Genomic DNA, 24,188 nt, shown 5'->3' on the forward strand with positions numbered 1-24,188 from the left:
GTCAGCAGCAGATTGGCACATAGAGTATAGGATGAGATGCTTAATGCTTTTAACCCACACAGTTTTAAGTGTTTCTCTAATTTACTAAAGGTTTTGGATACCAGTTTAATGGTACTTCACACCCTAGAGAGAGGAAAGGACTAAGGTGCTAAACACTTTTTAAAAATTAAAAGAGATTTAAATGCTTCATTCTTCTAGAATAAGGATAGATTGTTCAGAAAAGCCTGCCTGTGTCTTAATTTCTTGTAAACGGCTTTTGCTATGAAATATTTGATACTGTACCCATCCGTTAATGATATGTGATTTCTGGTTGGGAGTCTTCTTGCTGTAAGAGGCTTTGGTATTATTTTAGTTCATCCCTAAAAGCTGTTGTTGATACAGAGATTTGCCCTGTTTGTTGTCCTCTTGGCTGTTTTTACCTGAGGGTCCACTAAAGCAGATAGGTGATGCACTCTAAGTCCAGCAGGAACAGGATGTATCTGAGAGCTGTTGAGCCTGCAGTACCTGCTTTGCAGATACAATGGAGGGTTCGCTTTCCACTTGACCGCTTCCAGCATCCTCCTTTTTTAAGCTACAACAGTTACTGTCGTGCATTATATTTAATGCAGTGGATTCTTATGAGAGAAAGTACATCTGCAATTGTATAACAAGGTAAAAAAAATCAAGAAATTATATTTGCACATCACCCTATTTGCTGTATTTGCAAGACTTAAACTTTTTATCTAGCACATCTTCCTGTGATGTACTACTACTCCCTTTCTTGTTTTCCAGAAAAGCTCATAGAAAGAGCTCTTGAAATTAATTAAAGAGAAACTAGTCACAAACATGCTCTTGATGTTTCTGCTTTGTAGTTCCTGGATGTTTGTCTGGCTTTTAAATTCCCCATGAAAAGAATAATCAATCTCTTCTATAGGTAACATTTTTGATATTAATCATTCATTGGAATTCAGGGATCTTCACTCAGAATTTTAAATGTGATGTCTAGTCAGAGTTATAAAGGCATATAGCCAGGGGATGTAAAGCAAGCAGACAATAAGAGTGGAAGATCAGACTGGCCTGATTTATTCTGGTTATTTTATTTTTTTCTGTTAAGACCTGCTATGCATGCTCTGTCAGCCTGCCATATAGGTTTTCTCTAGATATATGTAATATCATATAAAATACATACAAATAGGGTCAGCTGATAAAAAATGCTAAAAATGAGCGAGGTGAAAAATTGTTTTAAAGATCTTTATGGAGTTATCTCTGGAGTTTGCAACTCACTGCTGCTTTTTTATGTGTAGTTTTATATCACTATGATTCTGAAATTCAGTGGTTTATAGTGTATGAGCCTTGAAAATACAGATTCATTCTTTAAGAACATATTGCACCCTGAGCTTAAGAAGGTGTGTAAATTACCATGTTTAGAAGCGTCCTCTTCAGAGTGCAGAAGTTTTACATCTCCAAAGTAATCCCAGCACTTCCTTCCAAGAAAGCTGTCACCTTTCTCAGAAATAGTGGTGCCATAGTGTAGTCATGGAAGGTATATGCAAAAATAGGGTTTTGTGGGAGATAGTATCCTGTATTATATACAGTTAGAAAAAAAAGATAAGCCTTTTGGCACAATAAGTCTTTCCTTAGTACCGAAAACATCAGTGAAATGTCTTCTATGCAATAAACTCGCTGTTTCCAAAGGTCACAGATTGTAATGCATTTGCCTCTTTTCTGATGGAAAGTTTCTTCAGTAAGTAACCCAATTAAAACTTTTCTCCAGAGAATTTTGAACAATAATGATATATTTGAGGAAGGAGTTCCAAAAATTTGAAGTGCAATCCTGGGCAAGCTGTAGGTTGGCTGGTGACACAAAAGGTGAAAATCAAGCACTCAGTAGCCAGGGGATGGCCGGAAAGGTCCTTGTCTAACAGGGGCCAGATGAACGGTACCAGATAGGCAACGTGAACAGAGTGAGCAGGTGGCCAAGGAAGCAGGAAAGCCACACCTGGCAGTTGACAGATGTGCAGGGCAGCTGCTATACCAGTTTGATGTGACATTTCCCTGGACATGACAATGTGTGGAACTACAGTTGTGCTTAAGACTCAGCACCCAGGATGGGGCCAAGGTTTCCAATTTGAACAAAGGTGCAGCCAGCACAAGTAATAATGAAGGCAGAGTCCTTGTGTTGCTGTGTCGGTGACAGTTCATGAGCTCCTCATCAAGCTTTACCCTTTTCTGCTGTAACATCTCAGAACAATAAATATTATCTGTTGTTAGGGAGGTGAGACCTCTGCTCTTCTTTCAATTTCTCACTATAAATCATTGTTAAAGGCAGGAGAGATGGCTTGGAAAAGGAACTTCTTCCTTGACGCTTTTAGAAGCCTCCACCTGAGAGCATCCCTCAACCTGTTCACTCAGGTGTTATCTCCCTATTGCTTTGTTTTAATCCCTGCCAGCACTTCGGCTCTCAGTGAATCACTAGTGGCCGCTCTGCTTACTAGGTATCTTTTCAGAATTTCTAAACAAAGGCTTCTTCTGACAGCCCCAAATAGTGGACCCATACCGGTACTCTGAAAGCACTTTGTCTTCTACACCGAATAAATGCAATAGGATTTGTTAAAACGTGTAGGCATCTCCCTCCTGTCCTCAAACACTAGAGGGGTCTTTACTGAACATAGTGCACAAGAGGCTAACTGGAGAAAAAGGAAGGAGGATTACTAGCTAAAGAGCCCTGCATAAAGTGACAGTCTTGGTTGTGGAAAAGCTGCAGGATGAAGGAGAAATAATTGTTTCTTAGTCGTTACGGGGTTCACTATACATACCCTTTTCGTTTGTTTTTTTGATGAAAGGAAAAGATTTTGTTCATAATATTTAACTATACTTTTCTAGTCCATTAGGTTTATAATTATTCATAGGCCTTGAGTATATAGAAATCAATGAGTCTAATAGTGCCTTTATCCTGATATTTGTATTAGGTTATCTGAAAATGGGCAGCAAAATGACTAATATAATTATATTTAACTCTATTGTAACAAAAACAAATGGGACTTTTTAGACATCTGGTAATGTACCTCATTTTTCCTTTTTTCACCAAGACAACCAGAGATATATTCAAATAATCCATTCACATAGCTTCAATTTATTGTTTCAACCTTATATCAACACATTTTGATGTTGTACTACTAACAGGTTCATTCTTGGCAATGTTTATCAGCCTTTGTTCACCTGTGCAAAACTTATCACATTTTGCATTTTGATTAAATTACTTTTAGTTTTGAGTATACTTGGTGTCCCAGTTTCGGCTGGGATAGGGTTAAATTTCTTCCTAGTGCTGTGTTTTGGATTTAGTAGAGAAGAATATTGATAACACAGAGATGTTTTCAGTTGTTGCTAAGTGCCCTCCTAGTCCAAGGACAGCTCCCGTGCCTACTGACTGAGCTAGGTACAGAAGATGGGAGGGAACATAATCAGGACAGCCAGCCCAGCTACCTAATGGGGTATTCCATACCATGTGACGTCATGCTCAGTATATGAACGGTAGGCGTGATCCAGGAAGTACCGATCGCTACTTGGTTATCGGTCAGCGCGGGTGGTGAGCAATTGCATTGTGGATCACTCATTTTGTATATTCTATCATTATTTATTACCATTATTTTCCCTTTTCTGTTCTATTAAACTGTCTTTATCTCAACCCACAAGTTTTTCTCACTCTTACCCTTCCGATTCTCTCCCCGTCCCACTGGGGGGGCGGGGGGAGTGAGTGAGCGGCTGCGTGGTATTTGGATGCCTGCCAGGTTAAACCATGACACTTGGTATGCTAGAACAGAGGAGCATAGATGATCAGTAATATTACAAGAACTGTTTATCTGTCAGCCAATGATAGTCTCTGATTTCCTACAGTTGGAAGGGATCTATTAGTATGACAAAATGCTGCATTTCCCAATAGGTTTTACTGGATGTGTGCTTCAAAGAGAATTTTTGGGATGAGTCACTCATAGATTATGCACCATTTATCCTTTATTAACTCATCTGGAATACCACAGTGAGTAATTAGGATTTTCAGTGGTTTATGATGTTGATATTCAGTGCAATGTGCAAAAGCTTAAGTGTTTTTAATTGAGCAGTAGTACAATAACCATTTCCTTTCAATTCAAAAGATCCTTTTGGGCCAAAGGCAATCAGAAATCCAAAATGCTTTTTATGATTCATTTTCCTCTATTTCAGTTTTGACAGTTGGAGCCTTTCTCTGTTGATAGGCTCCAAAACAAAGAATTTTGTTGTTCTCCTATGAATTACATTTCTGAACTCAGAGAAGGCATATGGTTATGTCATGATGTCTACAGAACTGAGTAACTGTGGCAATACTTTCTAATGTATCATTTCAAGCACCTGCTGTTAGACCTTTACATTGCACAGTCAAATGAACTAGCAGAAAAATCAATGCGAGCAGTGGAAAAACCATTTTGCCTATGTAACACTGTTAGGTAACAGCTAAATAGTTTATAGATCTTGTAGGATCACAAGCATAAAATACTGAGGAGCAGAAAATCAGAAGTTTTATTTAGAATCATAGAATAGTTTGGACTGGAACGGATCTTTGAAGGTCATCTAGTCCAACCCTCCTGCTGTGGGCAGGGACATCTTCAACTAGATTAGGTTGCTCAGAGCCCCGTCCAACCTGACCTTGGATGTTCCCAGGGATGGGGCATCTACCATCTCTCTGGGCAACCTCTTCCAGTGTTTCACTACCCTCATTGTAAAAAATGTCTTCCTTATATCTAGTCTAAATCTACCCTCTTTTAGTTTAAAACCATTCCCCCTTGTCCTGTTGCAACAGGCCCTGCTAAAAAGCCTGTCCCCTTCTTTCTTATAAGCCCCCATCAAGTACTGAAAGGCCGCAATAAGGTCTCCCCGAAGCCTTCTCTTCTCCAGGCTGAATAACCCCAACTCTCTCAGCCTTTCTTCATAGGAGAGGCATTCCATCCCCCTGGTCATTTTTGTGGCCCTCCTCTGGACCTACTCCAACAGGTCCATGTCTGTCTTGTGCTGAGGGCTTCAGAGCTGGACGCAGTACTGCAGGTGGGGTCTCACCAGAGCAAAGTAGAGGGGCAGAATCACCTCCCTCGATCTGCTGGCCATGCTTCTTTTGATGCAGCCCAGGATACGGTTGGCCTTCTGGGCTGTGAGTGCACATTGCCGGCTCATGTCCAGCTTTTCATCCACCAGTACCCCCAAGTCCTTCTCGGCAGGGCTGCTCTCAATCCCTTCATCCCCCAGCCTGTATTGATACTGGGGGTTGCCCTGACCCAGGTGCAGGACCCTGCACTTGGCCTTGTTGAACCTCATGAGGTTCACATGGGCCCACTTCTTGAGCTTGTCCAGGTCCCTCTGGATGTTGTCCTGTCCTGTCCGCACCACTCAGCTTAGTGTTACCTGCAAACTTGCTGAGGGTGCACTTGATCCCACTGTCTGTGTCATTGATGAAGATATTAAACAGTACCAGTACTGGTCCCTGTGGGACACCACTGGTCACCGATCTCCATCTGGACATTGGGCCATTGACCACTACCCTCTGGATGCGACCATCCAACCAATTCCTCACCCACCAGACAGTCCACCCATCAAATCTGTATCTCTCCAGTTTAGAGAGAAGGATGTTGTGGGGGACCGTGTCAAAGGCCTTACAGAGGTCCAGATAGATGACATCTGTAGCCCTTCCCATGTCCACTGATGGAGTCACTCCATCATAGAAGGCCACTAGGTTGATCAGGCAGGACTTGTCCTTGGTGAAGCCATGCTGGCTGTCTCGAATCACCTCCCTGTCCTCATGTGCCTTAGCATAACTTCCAGGAAGATCTGTTCCATGATCTTCCCAGGCACAGAGGTGAGACTGACTGGCCTGTAGTTCCCTGGGTCTTCCTTTTTTCTCTTTTTAAAAATGGGGGTTATGTTTCCCCTTTTCCAGTCGGGGGAACTTCACCAGACTGCCACGACTTCTCAAATATGATGAATAGTGGTTTAGCAACTTAATCCGCCAGTTCCCTCAGAACCCGCGGATGGATCTTATCAGGTCCCGTGGACTTGTGCACCTTCAGATTCCTTAGATGGTCTGAAATCTGATGATCTCTTACAGTGCGCGGCTCTTCATTCTCCCAGTCCCTACCTTTGCCTTCTGCAGTTTGGATGGTGAGGCTTGAGCACTTGCCAGTGAAGACTGAGGCAGAAAAGTCATTGAGTAACTCAGCCTTCTCCCTATCCCGGGTAACCAGATATCCTGTTTTGTTCCGGAGAGGGCCCACCTTTTCCCTAGTCTTCCTTTTATCACCAACGTACCTGTAGAAGCTTTTCTTGTTGCCCTTGATGTCCCTGGCCAGATGAAATTCTATCGGGGCTTTAGCTTTCCTAACCTGATCCCTGGCCACTCAGACAATTTCTCTGTATTCCTCCCAGGCTACCTGTCCTTGCTTCCACCCTCTGTAGGCTTCCTTTTTGTGTTTGTCCAGGAGCTCCTCGTTCATCCATGAAGGCCTCCTGCCATTTTTGCCTGACTTCCTCTTTGTTGGGATGCATCGCTCCTGAGTTCAGAGGAGTTGATCCTTGAATATTAACCAGCTTTCCTGGGGCCCTCTTCCCTCTGAGGCTTTATCTCATGATATTCCACTAAGCAGATCACTGAAGAGGCCGAAGTCTGCTCTCCGTAAGTCCAGGGTAGTGAGCTTGCTGTGTGCCCTCCTCGGTGCCTTAAAGATCTTGAAGTCCATCATTTTATGGTCACTGCAGCCAAGGCTGCCCTTGAGCTTCACATTCCCCACCAGCCTCTCCTTGTCAGTGAGAACAAGGTCCAGAATAACACCTCTCCTTATTGGCTCCTCTATCACTTGGAGAAGGATGTTATCATTCCAGGAACCTCTCGGATTACTTATGCCCTGCTGTGTTGTCCCTCCAACAGATATCGGGGTGGTTGAAGTCTCCCAAGGGACTTTTCTAGCAAGGCAGCCTGTGCATCAAAGACAGGTAAATATTAATCCTGAAGTTGCTGTAAAACACAACAGTTTGGAAGGAAACAAAGTTGAAAAGAACATTGCACTGACACTTGTTAAAATGGGAGAGAACATTAGCCTTCAAAGTGAAATATTTTGCCATTAGCCAGCCAAGAACAATATTAAATACCTGCATCAGAGTCTTAGGAAAGCATAGAGATGGGCCACTCATACATGGAAATGGAGGCAAAGCACTGTGGTTCTTAGTGGATGTGTACAGAAAGCTCACGAGAATGTTTGTGTGCTCTAAGGTGTGCCTAGACAGGCACATATAATAACTACTTAATTCAATTAGCTGTTAAGTTTTGCCTTTGTTCTGCTCCTCATTGCTACTGGAGCTGTTTTAAGATGGCAATGTTGAACCTGCACTAGAAACAGAAAACCAGATGTTTCCAGGGCACAAAGTCTGAGGAAGGGGAGTATACCCTGGAAGAGAGGCTGTGAACCTCCTTCCAGAGTTTTGTCTGTTTATATGCTCTCCCTTTTGCTGGGAGATGGTTTCCCAGGTTAGATCTCAGTCCATCCCTATGCATAGTCCTGGAGACCCAGGCCTGCTCAGGTATCGGCCATGGGACCCCTTCAGGATGCTGCTGTATTGCATATAAACAATGTGTTTATGTCTTAAGGTAGACTGTTTGAATAGGAATTTTTTCTGTCTTGATTTCTCTTCCTTTAATTTATTCTTTTATCAGCCTTTTAAGAAGCTTCTGCTTTATAATTGAGAACTATCCACTGTTCTTTACACACTGCTCTTAGAAACTGAGTTTCTGTTTAGAGAAGTACAATCGTTATCTGGTTTCGTCTAGAGAGGGAAAAATGCATTACTAAATTGTAGTGAAAGCTGTTTGAAAAAGGAATACTGAATCTGTCACCATGTGCACACAACATTGTGCTGGTTTTGGCTGGGAGAGAGTTCATTTCGTTCGTAGTAGCTAGTATGGGGCTGTGTTTTGGATTTGTGCTGAAAACAGGGTTGACAACACAGGGATGTTTCAGTTCCTGCTGAGCAGGGCTTACACAGAGTCAGGGCCTTTTCTGCTCCTCACCCCACCCCACCAGCGAGCAGGCTGGGGGTGCACAAGAAGTTGTGAGGGGGACACGGCTGGGACAGCTGACCCCAACTGACCAATGGGGTATTCCATACCATATGACGTCATGCTCAGCGTATAAATTTGGGGGAAGAAGAAGGAAGGGGGGGCCGTTCAGAGTGATGGCGTTTGTCTTCCCAAGGAACTGTTACGCGTGATGGAGCCCGGCTTTCCTGGAGATGGCTGAACACCTGCCTGCCGATGGGAAGGAGTGAGTGAATCCCTTGTTTTGCTTTGCTTGCGTGCGCGGCTTTTGCTTTACCTGTGAAACTGTCGTTATCTCAACCCATGAGTTTTCTCACTGTTACCCTTCCGATTCTCTCCCCCATCCCAGCAGGGGGGAGTGAGTGGGCAGCTGTGTGGGGCTTAGCTGCCAGCTGGGGTTAAACCACAACAAACATTCAGGAAAACTTCTCATTCCTTCAGTCACATCTGACAGTTGACTTATTATTTTAACACAATTATTCTTTTTTAAAGTTTGCTTGGATAATGAGGACTGCTTCCAATTTTATTGGGATGTGAATGCTCCAGCACTTATATTTGGACTTTTGGAGTCAGGTCTGTTTTGATGACTGCTTTTTTACACTATTCAAGAGATGTGCAGATCTGAACAATAATTCATTTTACTTTCAACACATGACAGTCTTTTAAGTTGAGCCTTTTCCCACAAACAAGGAAATTTTTTTTTTTTATTTGAAACTCTTTTTTAAAGAAAATGCTAATGGGTTTGACAGCAGTGAAACACATAAACTGCAAACAACCCAAATTTATTCCTCACAGAAAGGAAAGATGGAGGTTGTTACCATGGTCACAGGTGGAACACAAAAGACAAGGCAGCTGTGTGCAGAAATACCTACAAAAATATTCAGTCCCATTCTTGGGCTCAGTATTAAGATGTCAGGTAACTGAATCGGGAGGAAAACACAAGGAAGCAGGAAGCAGAAGGAGAAGTGCAGAGGAGGCATGAGGCTGTGGACAGAAATTTGTTCAGCTAGAGGCTGGCTGGGTGAAGATGTTGGTCTCACCTTGGTGCCCTGCTGCTGGAAGCACGGGCTCCCACGGTAGCATGCTATCTAGTAATCCATTTTAAACAAAACTGTGGGTCTAATTCACATAGGCTGATTAAATTGTTTATATTGTTATACTAGTTTATACTTTTTCACTAATTGCTGCTGGCTGCTTTGCCTGAAAGGCACTGGGGAAAGAGCACACAGCTGCTCATCTGAGGAAAGCTGGTGACCTCTCACTGGTGAGCAGGACAGAATGGTCACAGGCAGCAATGTCTCATCTCATGCCAGGCTACAGCTTTAGACAACAGGGAAAAGGATGAATCACTAATTGATACAAAATCATTAATCATGATTATTATTGTAATGTCCAAGGGCCTATCAGAAAGAGCTCCCTGCTCCACTGGCCACTGACCCAACCAGAGAAGTAGCCAATCTCTCCTGTAACCTGGAAGCCTCACAGAGAGCAGCAGTGGAGGCATGGGCACACACAAGTGCAATGAACTGCAAATAGGATATTTATCTCTGATCTTTTTTCAGAGAGGTGTAGGTGTCTGCAGAGAGCAATCTGAGTAATACTCTTGGATAAGTGAGATAATGGGCTAGTCTATTTTAAGAGGGTAGTTTTCCTTGTGTTGATTATTGCACATACCTTTGCTTTAATGAGGAGAACCTTGGCTTTACAGGAGGCCTAGAAGAGTTTATTTTAAAAAGAAAGTTACTATTTAGAGTGAAATATTTGTAATAGGGTCAGATTGAAGATTTTTGACTCCAGATACATTCCTCAGCATAGGCATTTTGTTCCAGGATATCCAATAAATCCATATAATACAAAATATCCACATATGCATCGTGTATGCAGAAGGATATACTGGCACAGACAGTTCGATGGGAGTCCTTAATTCAGAGACCAAGGCAAGACACTAAAATATTGCAGCCTTTACTTGTATTACCATTACCATCTCTAATAAGAGAAAAGATCCTACAAAGAAAAGTTATATGCGGTTTGCCATATTTGCAAAGCAAGAAGATTAAGTATTATTTTGGATGAAGAATATATCATTTGATAATAAAATCAATTGATATTAGAGGAGGAGAGAAGTGATAAAGGACACTATTTCATGTGAACTTACCATGGGCAACGGTAATTAGTCAACTCCATGGGCAAGACAGGATGATGGAGCATCACATATTTTTGAACACTTTGCCAGCTGGGATCTTCTTTCACAGCTACACACAGCTCTGGGTTGCTTCAGTTTCTCGACCTAAGAAGGATTGTGAGATGTGAGGTTTCAGCTATGGCTTTGTCAGGCTCTTTTGTAGCTTTGAGAGATTGTGTCAGATCTGTATTTTTCAGACGTCTTCATAATGTGCTGTTGTAGTTATCCTAGAGAAGAGACTTGTGTTGTCAATTCTGCTAGGCCAGACAAAATGGCCTAAATTAATTTATCTCTTTTTCAAATAACCAAGCAAGCAAACTGCAACTGAAGAGTTTATTGCTGTGTTTGAATGCTAAACAGGATGGTGATTTTGGAAAACCTTGTTTATGCAGTATATTGACACAGATTACAGAGACAGAATAAATTCCCAAATCTTGCAAGTTTCTGTGCTCCCAGTGTTATGAAAGCTGCAACCTGAGACTTTTGTGGGTTTCTTTGCACATGAAATAAATCAATTTAATATGATCAGGTGATAAGACAAACTCTGCAGGACAGAGTCTTAGCCCTCCAAACAGTCTTGAAGCGCACAAAACTGAGCAGGACACTTTGGATTTCAGGTGAGAAACTCATGCTACAGTGTCTCACAAAATCCCTGCTGCTGCAGACTCTGAGTGTCACAACAGCTAAACACAGAGCCCTTCCAGAGCCAAAGGGAACCTGCCAAGTCCTTTGTCTGCCCATACACGACAGAAAACAGAGCAGTGTTTCCTTCCCAGGCTGTTTCTGTTGATATTCATTTTATTGTGATAGCCATATCACGATATTTCTCCTGATAGAGTGATGTTACTTGCAAACCAAGTGCCAATCAATGTTTTGAGTTTTCTCATTAGACTAACAACAGGATTCTGCCAGGAGGCCACAGTGGGGACAGGTGGGTGACATGGGGCAATTTCATTTCATACTGCTCATTTCTTTCTCTGAAAACTACATTTCAGCCAGAAATTGGAAATGATATTTGACATTCTAAGAATCATCAGGAAGGAAATGGAAAGAAGAGTACTGTTTGTTTTGTAAGAAAATGGACAAAAACTATTCTGAGCCCCATTTGTTATGGCCAGAAGTTGATGTAATATCCAATATCATCAACGACAATGCTGTACATGCTCACAAACTTCTGCTGATGATCAGTACTAAGCAGCAAGAAATAAAACTTAGCAGGGAAAGGTAGCACAAGGAAAATAACGTCTATTTTAACCATGCAAAACCAGTTTTGAAATTACATATATTTTGTGGGAGAAGCTAAATAATTTCCAAACCAGACAGTGGACTTCTTTCTTCTAAGAACTGAGGGAATAAAGCTTTTTGTCTTGAAGTAATTAGCTTACCCGAGTTTCTGCATATTTAGTTCAAACGCCTTAGATCTGGATATATATTTTGTTCACAGGAGAGGACCAGAGCAGGATCTTAGGTCATTTCCTAGCAGATTTGAATGCTTTGAATAAACTTCAAAGCTATAATGAGCATACTCAGGACAGAAATCTCAGAAGGTTAGGGGAATCTTAACCAGCTAGGATGAAAGATTTTTGATAATTCAGATGCTTATTTATTCTTCATTATTTATCTCTTTTGCTGGTGGCACCCAGATAACTGTATCAGGTTCTGTGCACTATTACATGTCTGTGCAAGCACGTGGCTGAGCAGTGAGTGAAGGCCCGTGCGGCTTGACATCCATATGGGAAAACAGTACAGAAGGCACCGCCTGGGCCACATCGTATGCTTTCACAGAAATCTCCATGGGAGAAAGTAAGTCCTTAGAAAAAAGTCCTAGAAAATTCGGTTTCTGTTGTTTCTGTCTCATTGTAGGAAAAGAGAGGGTTATGGGGCTGCAGAGAAGTTGTAGTGCAATTTCTCTACCCTGAAGTCTCCAGGGTTTCCAGAAACAGGCGGATTCACTCTCCTCTGTCACTTCGCCCCAGAAGGTTCCGTGTTCACTGCAACATGGTTCATACAATGTCAGCACGTCCACAGGTCTCCCTTTTCTCATACAGAGAGGAAGGAACATGCAGCATCAACCCCGTCTAAGTTATATCACATTATTAACATGATAAACTCAAGTTCTCCAAAGTCAGAATGAAACTCTGAACCGGTGCTCCTGCGTGTATAATATATTATTCATTACTGTAATCAAGCACAATTGTACTATGCTTTCATAGGTCTCCTGCTTCATTAAGTCACAAAATCAACAAAGCTATTAGTACTTTAACTTGTCATTTTTCAATTTGTGGCCCATTTACTAGTGACGATTCCAACCCTGGTGTGAAGGAAAAACTGCTAGTAATTAATGGCCTTTCTGTGGTGCTACTCCCTGTCCTGGTTACAGATTCATTTTCTGAATGCTGGATGAAGAAGTGTGGCATAATCTGCCTTTTACAAATGCAGAAACAATACAAAGAGCTAGTAAAGGCAAGGTACCCCTACATGTTCACCATCTAACTGAGATTTATAGGGCCTGTTTTTTACTTGTGCTTTTAAATGTAAAAACTGCAGGTCCCAGTGATACTGGTCAGACAAGGGTGTTCAGACTTATGCAACCCAAGAAAAAAAACACTGTTTCAAATTAGACTTTCTGTGCCATAATGAGATACACACAGTTAACGACTAACTGGGAAAAGAAAGTGGTTTAAGTGACTTAGGTGGAATTTATCCTGTGATGAGAAATGGCAACAGCAAGACATCCTGGTAAGGAGGGCCTCGGGTTTCATCCACAGACCATCATCCACAGCAGTGAACGTTACGAACAAGATGTATAAAATGGTCAGGGCAGCAGAGAAGGAGCTGAGATCTGTGATCCCGAGGAAGCTCTGAACCACTTCCAGATATTAATTTTATAAGCAAGAAACAATCAGTGGATCTCATTGTCACAATATATCATAGGAATAATTCAGAATAAGGGTAAAGACTGTGGAGATGGGCCTGGGGCAGCAGTTCCCTGGAAGGAATGTAAGGCATGCTGGAAAAACAACACCTAGATAAGAACTGTAGCACACACAACCAATAGTTCACACTTGTATTTAGATGGAGTCTGTTTAAAAACTGTCTTGTGCTTCTAGATTTTTGAGATTGTCATATCAGGCTTGCTTTTATATTTATTCTGGACTAAACAAAACCAACTTCTTTTTCTTTGTCCACACACTACTTAGCGTGACTGAAGTACTGTAGCTTTGTATGCAATATTCCTCACAGACTATACTGACTTGCAAAAAAATACATGTATCTTTTTTTGTCTTTAAGAAATTAAATTACTTAAATCGACAATCTTTAAATTTTGCCACTGAGTGAATTATTAGAGTATTTTCAAATATTGACTCTGAAACAAGCGTAAAAGTCTTGAGAGTTTTTCAGGGAGTGTCTAGACTTCCAGGCAGTTTTTCAGTCAGATTGAAGGCAACAACCAGTGCTTACGGTTGTGAACGCAGTATTTATCATTTGGGTTTTTTGGGATTATCTCCGAACTCTGTCTGTCTGAACTGTAACTGCTTAACGCTGTAATTCGGGTCATTGAACAAAAAAAAATTGAAGTAGTTCTTTTTTTGAAAAGGGGTAGTTCTCTGATCACTGGTTTTCTAGTGATGGAGTGTCATTGATTCTTTATTCTCCTTTATGTGATTTCAGCTAGAAGATAACAGTTTTATGGCTCCAAATTTATTTCCCTTTTATTTTTAGAGCGAGACAAGAGGAGTCATCTGAAGTCATAAGATATGAAAAGGAAGTGTAAGGGGAACTTAAAAATCTGAGATTGTTCTGTGCCATGAATCTAAATGACCAAAATGTGAAAAACAAATTGTGGCTTTTTGTCAAAAGAAATGATAGTTTCCTTATGATTCTCCCTCCCATCCGCCCACGCTTTTCTGTTCAAGTGCAGCCAGTCTTAATTAATTATGGATTATTGTATTTACATGTAAAATTTGTTGTATTATTTAAGTCTGTAGCAGTTTGCCATTAAATCTAACACAAAGTGATAAACGGACAAGCAATTCCATTAATTTTCTCTGATGAAGATATTAGATTATGAAATGGATACTATTTCTTCAGTCAATGACATTAAATATGATGGTGCAGATGAACACAATAGATATTTCCACATTTTCCAAATATATCACAAATTAAAGGTAAAAATCCAGAGTAATCATATGCGTGAGGAAAGACAGACATGATATAGCATAAGGCAGCAGCAAGAAACAGTACATCTGAAAAAGTACATCTGAAAAAATGAGAAAGTAGCAGTATGTGCAAGACTTGCATTTCCTACATGCAACAGGATAGAACAGCCTCTGCTAGGCAATACCTTTCCAGGTGGAGGTGACTCTGTCTTCTCCTGCAGTGAAAACACAATCTTGGTCAGCGGTTGGGTCCAGCCTCATGTAATTCGTAACTGCACCGAACCCCCGGCCTTTTTTCCCTCTGCTCAAGGGTCTGGCCCCCAGAGACTGGAGCTTCTCCTGGATGCACACCTGTGTGAAACCTCTGTGTGTGCTCCTTTTTGCACAGCGAATAACCCTAAATTGACGTGGAGACACTAGTGAGTTACTAGCAGCCTTAGCTTTGCATATTTTATGGTTATCTATACATTTTGAATCAGACCTTGGAATAGTGAACTCTCTTAGCAAAACTATATTTTAACAAGATTGTTAAAGTTCAGTTGTTGTTTCCTGGTCTTTAAAGGCACAAATATTAGTAAAGCTATTACCTAGTTGCTTGGCATCATCTTCCCTGATGATTAATGTATTGCATGCAATGTTTCTGCCACAGGCACAGCACAGCTTTCCAAGCAACAGCGGGGAGTTGAAGCGAGATGCTAAAGAACATTTGTGCATGCAACATCTAGTGACTATTTAGAACAAATTAGATTTTTTTACTGCAGAAAGAAAGTCCACTAAGAAGGAGGTCAGGAAATAAATGAAAGGAAGGATCGATCAATCATTTGCTAAGCTGGTGGACAATTATTCATTACTCTGACAGGATCTCTTCTGTGCATTTGCAGGACTGTGTTTAGTATGGTAGGCAATTAAATGCATGCATTAAACATGTAAAAAAATACCTACTTGTTTTTGTAAAGCATTCAGTGCAGGAAAACATTAACTGCAATATTGTTTTGAACAAAAGAGAGGCTGCATGGTGAGTGGGAGAGGGCTGGGAAGCAAGATGTGGCATATAGCTGGGGTAGGCTAGTCAGGGCAGCAGCTTGAGGAGAGGCAGCAAAACCCTGCTACAGCCTCAGGACAGGAGCTGGGGACCAACCTAATCAGCTCTTAATCTCCCCTGGACTCCCCGTATTTGCCTTCCTTGCGCTGAGCAAGCAGTGAGCTGGGGACAAGAAGAGACTGCAGAAACCAGAAACTGCAGGCAGCTGCTCGTGGAAGATCCCCTCTGATAATAGCATTCATGGAGTACAACATGTGAATTTAGAACAATGCACTGAAAGTACGAATACTGCGTAAAAAAGAAATATATCTGTGTTTAGATCTACTACTAAAGAAGTATATCTACTATAAACCATGGAAAAAAGAAAAAAGAAAAAAAAAAAGGAGCTTTCATGCACAAGTGCACATGCTCCAAAACAGTAAGGCTCACTAGTAGGTGCCTGGCTATATAATATAAATGCAGCCAGAGATACATTTTACTCAAGCCTTAGATGTGACATTACAAAGGAGTAAGGGTTTCATGGTGCATGCAGGCCTGAGGAAGTTCAGTGCTAGAGGAATGCCATCCCATAGCACCACCATTTTATTACCTCACCTCAAACCAAAAATGCAGATCAAAAAAAAAAAAAAAAATTGGAAAAAAGGAATCCGGAATAAGAATAAACCTTCCAGCACATTGGGCACAAGAAGCCTGCCAGAAAGTCTGTAGGGCCAACAGATGATTGTGGCAGAAAGGCAGTACTCAGAGAAGATAAAGTCACTGCAGAGGAGCTAAATGAATCCTCTGGTTTTGTTGTGTAACAAACCAGAAGTTTTGTTTGTGTAACAAACCAGAAGTTTGCTGCTGTGGATTCCTCAGGAATTAGATCTCTAGGCTGTAATAGTTCAATAAAAACATCCCATTGCTCCGCAGCGTTCAAAATGAAACCAAATGTTGAGGATCCTGAGACAGAACTAGAGAACCTCTTTTTCCCCATTATATGAAGCCAAAGTTTGTCTGTGTTTTGAACACAGTCTGCTCATCTAAAAAGACAGATTAGAACTGGAGAAAGTCCAATGATTAATCAAATTTATAAAATGGTTTCTGTATGAGGAACAACTAAATAAGGCAGGACTGGCCTGAAGACATTGCAAAAGGATAAACTGTAATCTCTCTCTTCCAATAGAAAAACTAGGGAGCATGACATGAAACTGGTAGCAACCAGCCTCAGAACAACTGGAAAGGGTGAGTCTTCATGCAAAAAAGGGTAGATAATAAGCTGTGAACTCCTCCCCCCAAAATAACTTCACAGAAAAGGTAACCACTGAGGGTTGCTAAATACATAGTGACTGCAGCAAGTACAGAGTATCCCTTGCTAAAGTACTTGAAGCTGGGGAGAGTATTAAGAGAAATGTGATTTACACAGAGTTCCTGTACCCTGGGTTAAGCACCTGCTTGTGGCTACAACTGGACAAAAAATTCTGTCATGGACAGTACCACCATGCTCTGACCCAGTTCAACTCACCATAAAAGCTTTGTTAATGCAAACATACTAAGAATTTACACATCAGCTTTTTCCCTGTGTGTGCACGAGCTAGGTACAAATGTAATCAAATGTTATTCAGTGGCTGCCTGAGCTAACTTGGTCTCGTGGTTTAAGTGTCAGGTACACAAAGTTTGCTGTTCCTATTGCTTTTCACCTGTGACCCCTCTTCTTTCAATTTTTCTTTCTGTGACCCTAGTTTCCAGCCTGACCTGGAGTAGAAGCCTCATCCTACCTGCAAGGTGTATCCCTTACACACATGGAAGGTGCACGAGGGACTACAGACAGGTCTGGAGAAGCCTGTTAACAGTGCATGCTAGGAGGCTTCTCTGTGCAGGTTTCTTCCTTTCTAAAGCAAGAGAGTTACCGTTGGGTCAGATAATGCAAAAGGCGATGGTAGTGTTTTAGACTTTCTCTCTGAGGAGGGGGGTGTGGGGTTGCTTTTAACTGGAATCAGGTCCTTGTTGGCATGTTTAGATAGCTGTGTCTCCTGCTGCCCGTACAGTCTCAGGGCTTAGACTAGGGAAAAAAAGTAAAGCTGCTTCAACCATGAAGAAAACTATTTACCAGTAATTCTTTATTGCTATTTTCTCTCTAGATGCTTCTGCATCAGGCTTCTGCTTCAGGTCAAATAGACCCAAAGAGTCTGGGTTCTGTCACCCAGGAAGAGAGGGCAGCTGGGGGGGGCCGCATTTTTGTGCTGTCAAAAGTTGAGGGGTGAATGTGACTTCTGTCTGGCTCTCCAGGAGCACGCCTTTGTAAGAGCTGCTAAGCTACAAGCTTCCACTATATGCGTGATACAAACGAGTGGTATGAAATTACATGATAAGGAGCTGTGAGGACATTCCACACCAGAAGTGCTCTTGTTTTTACTTCTGTTTGTTCATATGTCTTTTAAAAGTGCCCATGCTGGAAAACCTTTGCCAGCAGAGCAGAAGGGAGCCGTGAGCCATTGCACCGGTGCCAGCACAGCAGCTTGGCTGCTTTGTCTGGCAGCTCTGCCCTACCACTGCAGCTTGCTCTGCAGTTGCAAAGACGCCTGGAAAGCACACGGCGCCTGTTTCCAGAGGAGCAGCTGATGTTGCTCAAGGGCTTTGGCTTCTGTGAGTGGCATGTACCAAGGAATGACAACAATCTCATACGTGCTGGATAGAAGTGGCCAGAGGGAATTTCCAGAGGTTATTTATGTCTTAGTAAGAAAAAAGAAAACAAAATAATTGAAAATTCAGTGCAACTAATGCACATTTGTAAGAGAATGTTTAAAATAATGCCTCTGAACAGCGTAAAATCAAATGTATTATAATGAAATAACATATTTTACTCTTCAAATTATAGTGCTTGACCTTGATAAGCATTTCATAAAAAGCACATTAAAAATAAGTCTTTTCATGTAAATTGCTCTGCTCCTTCAGAATTAGTGAATTGAAAAATGAGTTAATAGCAGATTTTAGTCATAAAAGATTCAGGTTTGTAAAAAGACTTGATGAATAACAAATCTATGGATCCCCTTTCTGTTACTCTACACTGTTTGAGAGCATTGGGTTAAAGTTAGCAGATCCATTTAAAATTGTAGATAAGCATTACCGTACCCTTCATGCCTGCTTAATGATTAAGCTTGTTCGGTGTTATTAAAGGATTTCTCACTGATATGAACGTTTGTTACGTTGGTGAACTGTTATGTTACCTCACCCTCGATATGCACTTACTCTTCTTTAGCTTACTGATATACATGTATTCAAGGTTATTTTAGTAGCAAAGGATCAGCCATCGATGTAGATTGCTGTAGAGGTAGAGAAATGGGGAATTGTTAATAGCAAGGAAAAAAATCCCATAAATTCAACAGTATTCGGTATCCTTTTGTGGGTCCTTGTGCAAACATCATCCTCAGCAAACATTTCATATTAGAAATTTTTTTACTAGGAGAGATTTGGGGTTCCTTTGATGGAAAAGTTTTCCATTAATATTTAAAAATCTGATACTGGAGACAGACTCTACTTTGCAGAACTAACACAAACTTTTGCATAAACTCTTTCTGGCATTATCTTAAATACAAAATTGTAAATATCAGCTATGAAGGAGCTTCCTTGCTTTTCCAGTCAGACTGTTTCAAGAGGATGACACAGAGCAACTGAACAGCAATTCTACAGCTGTAAATATATTCATATGATAGAGGATTCGGTTTGCTGTCTTGTATGGCGATATTGTGACTCTGACTCAGATCATGCCTTCAGCGTTTCTCATTTTTAAAATGAAAATGGCAGTATTTTCAAACTAGCTCAAAATGCAACTCTTTAGAAAAAATCTGTTTCAAAGGTAAATGCTGAGACTTTCTGATTTTTTGTTTTCATATTAGAGACAATTTAGAAGCTTCAGAAGTGTGTAATGGATCGTGAAGGTATGCACAAATGGAAGTCGCTATTGTAGGGCCTCCAGGACAAACACCTTGGCTTTATTCTTACACACTTGGATAATTCCAACATTTTGCTTTACTCAGACTCTCAAAATGAACCAAGTGGCTGAATTTTACTGCGTTTTATTTTCAGCCTAAATTGTGCAATGCCAGTAGTAAAGGGATTTCTACCTACATGAAAAAAGAAAATAAATTGCTTGAAGTGAGGCCTGATTCTCTGGATATATTTAAGAACTTTAGCAAAATGAGTCAGGGATGAATCAGCCACAATTCACTGATTTAATTGGAAAAATGCTCTATGGTTCCAGCTATGACACAGAAAGACAAGAGTTCCGCATTAAAACTAAGCTATTAAAAATTAAAATAATGAAGATTCAAAAAGCAGAATGAAAAGTACTTTCCACAGAAAATTATACTACTACTTATTTCCAGAAGCAGTTTCTAAATGCAGCCACTGAATTCTTGAGACAATTTCGTATCCTAAAAAAAAAGTTAAATTCTTACAGTTTTTGATAGCTACACAAAACATGAAGACATAGGACAAACCTAGTCTTTGTCTAGTCTGGAATGGCAAAACAGATTTCTGTATCCATGCCATTTCAGCTGTATAAGTGCAAGGTCTGAATGCTTTACATCTAAAGCAAGTTGATGTGAAAATAACTCTTATCATTGGCGTACACACACTTGCTATAGCACAACTGTCATGTGGAAACATATTATTGCTAGAGGCTATTTATTATTTCTTAATAAAATTGAAATGTAAGCACATTCCAGAGGCTTTCTTGCAGAGTCATCCTGATTTATTATCAGTCTTGTCAAACTTTCTTGTCTGTGGTAGAAAATAATCTAAGCCTGGTCATTGATTTTTTTTCTATGATGCCCAGTTGACATCAGCAGTTTGGTAGTCAAAACAATGCCATAAATAAACTTGAATTATTTTTAGATATGAAAATAACAGTAGTTAGAGATTAGAGCTGATGCAGCAAACGAACTCAAGTTATTTTAATGCGCACTGAAAATAGATAAGGAAGATGGAAATAGATCTAGGGAGAATGCTTTGACAAGAGCCCTGCTCAGTAACAGCTCTTGTTTATATCTGAACTGTAAAGTACAAAGGGAAAATAAATGCAGCTTATCTGCGTAACCATTGAACCTTTTGGTGTGAGCCTGCCTCTTTCCTTAACTTGTTATTTCCCTTTCTTGTTTGTGGATTTGGGGGTTCCCGTGTGCCTGATGTTCACTGAGAAGAGTGCAACACAACTAATAGGTTTGGTTCAGAGAGCTGTGAGCAGAATCACGACTGCTTTTCCCAGACAGGGAGCTCTCACGCTGATGGGGGATGGCAGCCCACTGCTCCAGCTTGTCTGCTCCTCTTATATTAAAATAAAAAACTTCTATCTGTCATTTTTCTAAGATTTTTTTTAAAAAGTCTCAAGTGTATCTAGTTTAACGGTTTCTACTGGATTTTAACTGGAGCAGGATGGGCAGCAATCACTTGGAGCTCAGGGACGGAAGGCTTTTTCACTCAATCCAGCCAACTAATCAACTGTTCAGCATGACAGTAAGTGCCTCTTCACTACACGTCCGCAGGGTCCATCTCATTTATTTCAATAGCTACAGATGTCAGTGACCTTTAATGTCGTAGTTACTATTTCACTGCTGGCCGTATTACAAATTACACCTTTAGCTAAGTGGTTCCTCATGTTTTGGAACTGAAGAGGTGGATAACTGGGGACCACTTGATTTGACGTCACCGGAAATAGGCTGAGAGTGTCTTTGGCTGCTGTGCAGTCGATGCTGGCAGCTCTCCAGCTGCACAACCTGACACCAGGGGCTGCTTTGATCTGCTGGCTGAGAGCTGGGAGAAGCTCTGATCTCAGTGCAGCCCTGGGTATAGCTGACAACAGAAATTGAGTCCCAGGTTATAAATATCTTTCATATAAGCACTTTTCTAATTCTGCTGGAAAAGTCTAGATTTTCCAATAATGTTCTTAGTACCTTCAGCATTATCTTCTGATTTACTTCATTAAGCATAGGCTGTATGATATTAAAGTCTTTAAAATGTAACAAACCAGTTTGTTTAGGATACGCTGACAAAGAGCTCCAATTATCCCAATGTCGCTTGTGACAAAAGTGAGTGGGAATGAAACGTCTATAAACATGTGCAGCAGTGTCTGGCTCTTGTCTCAGTGTGATGAAGTTTTCCCCAGTAGACTGTTGGTTCCAAGAGAATTAACAAAAGATAGATGCTGAACCTCATGTCGTCATAGGAAAAGTTTGGTGATGCTTTACTTGATATTTTGGAAAGATAGATAAAGTGAAGGAAGGAAGATACGGTTTATTTTAGTGGTATCTAAGGGAAGAATCTTCCTACAAAATATTTTTTTACAGAGTATCGTATCTTTTTACCATGATTATGCGAACTGCTAAAATTAAACCTCTGTTTTGAGCATTTTTCTATTCTAAATGGTTTGAAACGTTTTCTGTTCCATAGGAAATAACAGTCTTTTCTCCATTACTTTAATTTTCAAGCCATGAAGAAAGTTACTAAAATGTTTTTTGCTTTGTACAATTTTTTAATGGGCTCATGTTGACATTTTAGAATATTTTCAGCAGAAAGGCTAGAGAGTATTCTGTCGTTAGGATTGTTGTTCTTTGTTTTGTTTTGTTTTGTTTTTTACATTAGGTGAAGAGAAATAGGTAAGTAAAAGGGAGGAGGAAGAATTAATTTCTTACCTACTAAGAAGCAATGTTGCAACATCAGGAACCGCGCAAATGGTAATTTCAAAATACTGTCATTCCTCACAGTAGTTGTGGCAAATTGCACATTTAATTATCTTGGTCTAATCCTGCTTACTGGGGCAATAGAACTTCAGACCTGAGAAATTTTTCTTGCATTTAAATATCAGATCAGTTTATTTCTTTCTTACATACAGTTATTGAAGGAAAAGCTAAAACTATATCAGCAGTAAAGCTTTGCAAGTTTTCAGAAGCTGCCCACCCCCATCCCCTTAATTCTGTGTGGTTTATATTTAGTTACACTTTCTTTTTTTTTCCCATTTCATCTGGGACCTAAAACTCTGAGAATTTGTTCAGTTATGATGGCCATTATTTGCAATAACAGTAAGAGAAGATTATAAAAAGTAGAAAATAACAAAGAAATGCTAATTGGCATCGGTGGCAGGACAAATGTATTGAACTAATATATTCCATATTCCAGAGATTTTGATGCCAGCTTTCTCTGAAGGTAAAATGATAAAGTTAAAAGAGATGTAACCACCAGTAGTAAGGGAAAAAATCTTCAGAGCTTGTGTCTCTGCTGCTTTTCATATAAGGACTTTTGTTACAATGAAATTACAATTTTTAACATTTTTTTACTATATCTATCTATCTACCCATTTGATACCTGTAAATTGTAAATCAATTCTGAAAAGGTTGTGCCACAGCATAGTTCCTTTCTTCTTTCAGCGAGTGGAGAACATTTTCTTTATACTTAGCAGTTCATTCAGCGTAGATGTTTGGAATATAATCAGTGTTCTCTGAAGATGTACAAGTCAGTACTGTCTTGCTCAAGTTCCTCATGATATAAATTTTTCCTGCATAAAAATAGTTGTGTTTGAAAAACCAAATGGAGTGATCACTGGCTGTTTCTAGGTGGGATGGATGTGTATTGGAACCGGAACTCATGAAGACCCACTCAGAGTATAACAACAGGTTCCACTAGAGGATGCTGTTCATGGAAGTGAGCTGGTGTTGGTGTATCTATTTAATACGCTTTCTGTTTGCAAAAGATATTCAGCTGATGCTATTTTTAAAATGCCTATGTAGGTGGAAGACTGGAGGACAAGGTGGTAGGCGTGTCATATAAATCTTTAAATTTCATGCTGGAGAAAGGAGCATTGATCATTGTATTTGAATTCAATCCCACCTGCCTGAGAGTTGAAATAAAGGGGAAGTCAGTTGTCCTTTTGGTGTATCTTGACCACGGTAAAGCTAAGAACAGGACTAATTGTGAATTGTCATGTGGAAAGCTGTTTATGTGGTAACCCTGGCACAACTAAAAGACAGAAAACCTAGAGGATGAAAATTTTTTTAGATTTTCCTGTCCTTTTAGAACATAGTTTGTCCCTTATTCTCACCCCAGTTTAGCCCCACAGGTACAACCTCATGCCTCCTCCCCAAGCACACAATGAGACAACGTATTGGGTGTTTGCTGCGTTCAAGGAGCAGCCTGAAGGCACGGTTACCCTGGCAGGGATGTACCTTTGGCTCAACCTCTTCCCACCACCTACCTCCACAGCAGGCCAGACTGAGTGTGCTGAGAGGTTGTGTCAGAAGGGTTGTATTAAAAGGTCTACTTAAAAAAAAAAAAAGAAAAAAAATCCCTATAATTTCTCTAAGTTTCTGCATGATAGAAGTAAGACTGTTTAATTGAAATGTCCTAAGTAGGTTTCTCCCCAAAGGGCTTGATATAGAGCTTCCAGATGAGAAAGTGCATAAATAAATGGGTGGGAATTTTATCCACCAGTCTCTAAGAAGTTTTAATGTGTAACAGTTGCTGGCTGTACTATTGCTGTATATTACTAACTGTAACGTCTGTAGTTTTATATCTGGACCTGGAAGTCAGTTTTATTTTATGATTTTATTTTTTGATTAGAGTTTCACTCATCCAAAATCTGATCTGTTCAGGTTACGTATTGAGCTCAATGAGCAGCAAGTCAAGGAAGGGAATGGTTCATTACAAGCTCATTGCCTGAAACTCATTCAAATAAATCGCTTGGTGAAT

The sequence above is a fragment of the Calonectris borealis genome, chromosome 9 (genome assembly GCF_964195595.1).
Source record: "Calonectris borealis chromosome 9, bCalBor7.hap1.2, whole genome shotgun sequence".
Lineage (NCBI taxonomy): Eukaryota > Metazoa > Chordata > Aves > Procellariiformes > Procellariidae > Calonectris > Calonectris borealis.